At 61.0% G+C, this 7,433-nt stretch overlaps 1 pseudogene; it reads left to right on the top strand.

Annotated features, from left to right (window-relative positions):
- The first annotated feature begins 908 nt into the window (after positions 1 to 908).
- Positions 909 to 4,906, top strand: LOC132387533 (ankyrin repeat domain-containing protein 13D-like; annotated as a pseudogene).
- Positions 4,907 to 7,433: the final 2,527 nt, after the last annotated feature.

Raw genomic sequence — 7,433 nt, 5'->3', positions numbered from 1 at the left:
GCTTTATTGGTGCCGTTGGCCCGTCCAGGGTCACGGCAGGGTCAGGGGGTGAAAACTGAGGTCGGAGTTGGGTGGGAGGGGTTTATTGGTGCCGTCGGCCCGTCCAGGGTCAGGGGGTGAAAACTGAGGTCGGAGTTGGGTGGGAGGGCTTTATTGGTGCTGACGGCCCGTCCAGGGTCACGGCAGGGTCAGGGGGTGAAAACTGAGGTCGGAGTTGGGTGGGAGGGCTTTATTGGTGCTGACGGCCCGTCCAGGGTCACGGCAGGGTCAGGGGGTGAAAACTGAGGTCGGAGTTGGGTGGGAGGGGTTTATTGGTGCCGTCGGCCCGTCCAGGGTCAGGGGGTGAAAACTGAGGTCGGAGTTGGGTGGGAGGGGTTTATTGGTGCCGTCGGCCCGTCCAGGGTCAGGGGGTGAAAACTGAGGTCGGAGTTGGGTGGGAGGGCTTTATTGGTGCTGACGGCCCGTCCAGGGTCACGGCAGGGTCAGGGGGTGAAAACTGAGGTCGGAGTTGGGTGGGAGGGCTTTATTGGTGCTGACGGCCCGTCCAGGGTCAGGGGGTGGAAACTGAGGTCGGAGTTGGGTGGGAGGGCTTTATTGGTGCTGACGGCCCGTCCAGGGTCACGGCAGGGTCAGGGGTGAAAACTGAGGTCGGAGTTGGGTGGGAGGGGTTATTGGTGCCGTCGGCCCGTCCAGGGTCAGGGGGTGAAAACTGAGGTCGGAGTTGGGTGGGAGGGCTTTATTGGTGCTGACGGCCCGTCCAGGGTCACGGCAGGGTCAGGGGGTGAAAACTGAGGTTGGAGTTGGGTGGGAGGGCTTTATTGGTGCCGTCGGCCCGTCCAGGGTCAGGGGGTGAAAACTGAGGTCGGAGTTGGGTGGGAGGGGTTTATTGGTGCCGTCGGCCCGTCCAGGGTCAGGGGGTGAAAACTGAGGTCGGAGTTGGGTGGGAGGGGTTTATTGGTGCCGTCGGCCCGTCCAGGGTCCGGGGGTGGAAACTGAGGTCGGAGTTGGGTTGGAGGGGTTTAGAGGCGCCGACGGCCACTCACGCCCACACCTCTCCCCTCCCGCAGCACGACCTGGAAGAGCAGGATCCCCGGGGTCGGACCCCGCTCCACCTGGCGATCTCCCTCGGGCACCTGGAGTCGGCCCGTGTCCTCCTGTCGCACGGGGCCGAGGTGATGGCGGAAAACTTCCGGGGATGGACCGGTGAGAGCGGGCGTGGGGGAGGGAGGGGGAGGTGATTGTGGGTAAGGGCGGATGTTGGGTGGAAGAGTCTCACCAGCTTTTCTCCCCTCCCACAGCCCTCCAGGAGGCGGTGAGCACGGGGGACCCGGAGCTGGTCCAGCTGGTCCTGCAGTACCGGGATTACCAGCGAGCCACGCGGCGCCTGGCCGGCATTCCCGAACTCCTCCGGCAGCTTCGCAGGGTAACGTGGCCTTTCCCTCTTCCCCGCCCGTCCGGGGGGCACCGGCCCGGCCCAACGTCCGCTGGGCTGTCGAGGCACTGCGTGCGCGTGTACGAGCGGGAGTTAACGTCTCTTTCTTCTGTCCCACCTACTGGTCCGCTTTTCCACCCTCCTCCTCCTCCTCCTCCTCCTCCGCTTTCACTCCCCCCTCTCTCCCTACCCCTCCCTCCCTCCCTGACAGGCCCCAATTTCTACGTGGAGATGAAGTGGAGTTCACGAGCTGGGGTGAGTCTCCGATCTCGGCACAGGAGGAGAGATGCTGAGAGGTCCTCCCTTCCCTCCGCATCCCTCCCTTCCCTCCGCACCCCTCCCTTCCCTCCGCACCCCTCCCTTCCCTCCGCATCCCTCCCTTCCCTCCGCATCCCTCCCTTCCCTCCGCACCCCTCCCTTCCCTCCGCATCCCTCCCTTCCCTCCACTCCCTTCCCTCCACACCCCTCCCTTCCCTCCGCATCCCTCCCTTCCCTCCACACCCCTCCTTCCCTCCGCATCCCTCCCTTCCCTCCACACCCCTCCCTTCCCTCCACACCCCTCCCTTCCCTCCGCATCCCTCCCTTCCCTCCACACCCCTCCCTTCCCTCCGCATCCCTCCCTTCCCTCCACACCCCTCCCTTCCCTCCGCATCCCTCCCTTCCTCCACACCCCTCCCTTCCCTCCACTCCCTTCCCTCCGCACCTCTCCCTTCCCTCCACTCCCTTCCCTCCACACCCCTCCCTTCCCTCCACACCCCTCCCTTCCCTCCACACCCTTCCCTCCGCACCTCTCCCTTCCCTCCACACCCTTCCCTCCGCATCCCTCCCTTCCCTCCGCATCCCTCCCTTCCCTCCACACCCCTCCCTTCCCTCCACACCCCTCCCTTCCCTCCACTCCCTTCCTCCACACCCCTCCCTTCCCTCCGCATCCCTCCCTTCCCTCCACACCCCTCCCTTCCCTCCGCATCCCTCCCTTCCCTCCACACCCCTCCCTTCCCTCCACTCCCTTCCCTCCGCACCTCTCCCTTCCCTCCACTCCCTTCCCTCCACACCCCTCCCTTCCCTCCACACCCTTCCCTCCGCACCTCTCCCTTCCCTCCACACCCTTCCCTCCGCATCCTCCCTTCCCTCCGCATCCCTCCCTTCCCTCCGCATCCCTCCCTTCCCTCCACACCCCTCCCTTCCCTCCACACCCCTCCCTTCCCTCCACTCCCTTCCCTCCACACCCCTCCCTTCCCTCCACACCCTTCCCTCTGCACCCCTCCCTTCCCTCCACACCCTTCCCTCCGCATCCCTCCCTTCCCTCCACAGCCCACCCTTCCCTCCACACCCCTCCCTTCCCTCCACACCCCTCCCTTCCCTCCACACCCCTCCCTTCCTCCACACCCTTCCCTCCGCACCTCTCCCTTCCCTCCACACCCTTCCCTCCACAGCCCTCCCTTCCCTCCACACCCCTCCCTTCCCTCCCACACCCTTCCCTCCGCACCCCTCCCTTCCCTCCACACCCTTCCCTCTGCACCCCTCCCTTCCCTCCGCATCCCTCCCTTCCCTCCACACCCCTCCCTTCCCTCCACTCCTTCCCTCCACACCCCTCCCTTCCCTCCACACCCTTCCCTCCACACCCCTCCCTTCCCTCCACACCCTTCCCTCTGCACCCCTCCCTTCCCTCCGCATCCCTCCCTTCCCTCCACACCCCTCCCTTCCCTCCACTCCCTTCCCTCCACACCCCTCCCTTCCCTCCACACCCTTCCCTCCGCACCCCTCCCTTCCCTCCACACCCTTCCCTCCACAGCCCTCCCTTCCCTCCGCAGCTCTCCCTTCCCTCCACACCCCTCCCTTCCCTCCGCAGCCTCCCTTCCCTCAGCAGCCGTCCCTTCCCTCCACAGTCCTCCCTTCCCTCTGCATCCCCCCTCTGCACCCTTCCTTTTCCTCTGTTCCCTTCCCAACGCACCCCCTTCCCTCTGCAGCCCTCCTCTTCCATCACCTTTCTTCACCCTCTGCCCTCTCCTTCCTTGTCCCTCCTCTCTCCATTTCCCCCCATCCCTCCCTCCAATCACCCCCCTCTCACACAGTCAGGGAACACTACAACACAGAAACAGGCCCTTTGGCCCATCTAGTCCGTGCTGAACCATTGAGACTGCCGACTCCCATCGACCTGCACCGAGACCACAGCCTCCGCACTCCCTCCCGTCCGGGTACCCGTCCAAACCTCTCTCCAACGCTGAAACCGAGCTCGCGTTCGGTGGCTCGTCCCCACCCTCACCTCCCCTCACATTCCCCTTAAACCTCTCACCTTTCACCCTTGACCCTGACCTCTGGCTGAGTGAAAAAGGCTTACTAGTATTTACCCTATCAATAACCCTCATAATTTTGTATCCCTCTGTCAAGTCTCCTGTCAATCTTCTCCATTCCCGTGAATAAAGTCCTAACCTGTTCGATCTTTCCTGATAACTCAGGCCCTCCAGACCCGGCAATGTCCTTGTAGATTTTCCCTGTCCTCTTTCAACCTCATTTCCATCTTCCCCGTAGGTCGGTGACCAAAACTGCACACCATACTCCAGATTAGACCCCAGCAACGTCTTCAACAGAACCTCCCGTCTCCCGTACTCAACACTTGGATTTGTGAAGGCCAATGTGCCGAAAGCTTTCTTTACGACCCCGTCTACCCGTGACGCCACTTTCGATGGATCGTGGACCTGTATTCCCAGATTCCTTCGTCCCGCCACACTCCTCGGTGCCTCCCGTTCACTGTGTGAGACCCACCCTGGCTGGTCCTGTCGAAGTTCGACACCCCACACTCATCTACGTGTCTATCAGCCCTGATAACTCAGACCCAGCAACGTCCTTGTAAATTTTCCCTGTCCTCTTTCAACCTCGTTTCCATCTTCCCCGTAGGTCGGTGACCAAAACTGCACACCATACTCCAGATTAGACCCCAGCAACGTCTTCAACACAACCTCCCGTCTCCCGTACTCAACACTTGGATTTGTGAAGGCCAATGTGCCGAAAGCTTTCTTTACGACCTCGTCTACCTGTGACGCCACTTTCAAAGCATCACGGACTAATATTCCCAGATCCCTTCGTTTAAAACTTACTCCACATTTACAACTGACATCCCATTTCCTGCATGCAATACTTTCATTCATGAAGGGCAAAAACCCTCAAAGATCCTCCCAAACCCTCCCAGTCTCTCACTCCCTCTCCGCTCCCACAATCTCCCGCCACTGTCTTCATTCCTCCTCCCCACCTCTCCAATTCCCCGTCTCTCACTCCCCCGACTCTCTCCCTGCAGTCCCCCTGGTCTCCAGGATCTGTCCGAGTGACGTCTACCGCGTGTGGAAAAGCGGGGCCAACCTGCGCGTGGACACCACGCTCCTCGGCTTCAATCAGATGACTTGGCTACGCGGAAACAGGTCATACATCTTCAAGGGCGAGGGTGAGTGAGGCAACATCCCGGGGTCAGACACAGAGTGAAACTCCCTCCGCACACTCCCGGGGTCAGACACAGAGTGAATCACCCTCCACACACTCCCGGGGTCAGAAACAGAGTGAATCACCATCCACACCGTCCCATCACACACTCCCGGGGTCGGACACAGAGTGAGTCTCCCTCCACACCGTCCCATCACACACTCCCGGGTTCAGACACAGAGTGAATCTCCCTCCACACCGTCCCATCACACACTCTTGGGGTCAGACACAGAGTGAATCTCCCTCCACACCGTCCCATCACACAATCTCGGGGTCAGACACAGAGTGAAACTCCCTCCACACCGTCCCATCAGACACTCCCGGGGTCAGACACAGAGTGAATCTCCCTCCACACCGTCCCATCAGACACTCCCGGGGTCAGACACTGAGTGAATCTCCCTCCGCACCGTCCCATCACACACTCCCGGGGTCAGACACAGAGTGAATCTCCCTCCACACCGTCCCATCACACACTCCCGGGGTCAGACACAGAGTGAATCTCCCTCCGCACCGACCCATCACACACTCCCGGGGTCAGACACAGAGTGAATCTCCCTCCTGACCGTCCCATCACACACTCCCGGGGTCAGACACAGAGTGAATCTCCCTCCTGACCGTCCCATCACACACTCCCGGGGTCAGGCACAGAGTGAATCTACCTCCGCACCGTCCCATCACACACTCCAGGGGTCAGACACAGAGTGAATCTCCCTCCACACCGTCCCATCACACACTCCCGGGGTCGGACACAGAGTGAATCTCCCTCCACAACGTCCCATCACACACTCCCGGGGTCAGACACAGAGTGAATCTCCCTCCACACCGTCCCATCACACACTCCCGGGGTCAGACACATAGTGAATCTCCCTCCACACCATCCCATCACACACTCCGGGGTCACACACAGAGTGAATCTCCCTCCACAACGTCCCATCACACACTCCCGGGGTCAGACACAGAGAGAATATCCCTCCACACCGTCCCATCACACACTCCCGGGGTCAGACACAGAGTGAATCTCCCTCCACACCGTCCCATCACACACTCCCGGGGTCAGACACAGAGTGAATCACCCTCCACACCATCCCATCACACACTCCCGGGGTCAGACAGAGTGAATCTCCCTCCACTCACCCCAGGGTCAGACACAGAGTGAAACTCCCTCCACACCGTCCCATCACACACTCCCGGGGTCAGACACAGAGTGAATCTCCCTCCACACCGTCCCACCACACACTCCGGAGTCAGACACAGAGTGAAACTCCCTCCACACCGTCCATCACACACTCCCGGGGTCAGACACAGAGTGAATCTCACTCCACACCGTCCCGTCACACACTACCGGGGTCAAACACACAGTGAATCTCCGTCCGCACCGTCCCATCACACACACCAGGGGTCAGACACAGAGTGAATCTCCCTCCACACCGTCCCATCACACACTCCCGGGGTCAGACACAGAGTGACTCTCCCTCCACACCGTCCCATCACATACTCCCTGGGTCAGACACAGAGTGAATCTCCTCCGCACTGTCCCATCACACACTCTAGGGGTCAGACATAGAGTGGATCTCCCTCCACACCGTCCATCACACCGTCCCATCACACACTCCCGGGCTCAGAAACAGAGTGACTCTCCTTCCACATGGTCCCATCACACACTCCCGGGGTCAGACACAGAGTGAAGCTCCCTCCACACCGTCCCATCACACACTCTTGGGGTCAGATGCAGAGTGAAACTCCCTCCACACACTCCCGGGGTCAGACACAGAGCGAATCTCCCTCCACACCGTCCCATCACACACTCCCGGGGTCAGACACAGAGTGAATCTCCCTCCCCACCGTCCATCACACACTCCCGGGGTCAGACACAGAGAGAATATCCTTCACACCGTCCATCACACACTCCCGGGGTCAGACACAGAGTGAATCTCCCTCCACACCGTCCCATCACACACTCCCGGGGTCAGACACAGAGTGAATCACCCTCCACACCATCCCATCACACACTCCCGGGGTCAGACAGAGTGAATCTCCCTCCACTCACCCCCAGGGTCAGACACAGAGTGAAACTCCCTCCACACACTCCCGGGGTCAGACACAGAGTGAATCACCATCCCACACCGTCCCATCACACACTCCCGGGTTCAGACACAGAGTGAATCTCCCTCCACACCGTCCCATCACACACTCTTGGGGTCAGACACAGAGTGAATCTCCCTCCCACACCGTCCCATCACACAATCCTGGGGTCAGACACAGAGTGAAACTCCGTCCACACACTCCGGGTCAGACACAGAGCGAATCTCCCTCCACACTGTCCCATCACACACTCCCGGGGTCAGACACAGAGAGAATATCCCTCCACACCGTCCCATCACACACTCCCGGGGTCAGACCCAGAGTGAATCTCCCTCCACACCGTCCCATCACACACTCCCGGGGTCAGACACAGAGTGAAACTCCCTCCACACCGTCCCATCACATACTCCAGGGGTCAGAGACAGAGCGAAAGTCCCTCCAGACCGTC

This window comes from Hypanus sabinus, unplaced genomic scaffold, assembly GCF_030144855.1.
Source record: "Hypanus sabinus isolate sHypSab1 unplaced genomic scaffold, sHypSab1.hap1 scaffold_1952, whole genome shotgun sequence".
Classification (NCBI taxonomy): Eukaryota; Metazoa; Chordata; class Chondrichthyes; order Myliobatiformes; family Dasyatidae; genus Hypanus; species Hypanus sabinus.
Note: the sequence above shows the minus strand (reverse complement) of the source record. Positions and strands in the feature narration are given on the sequence as shown.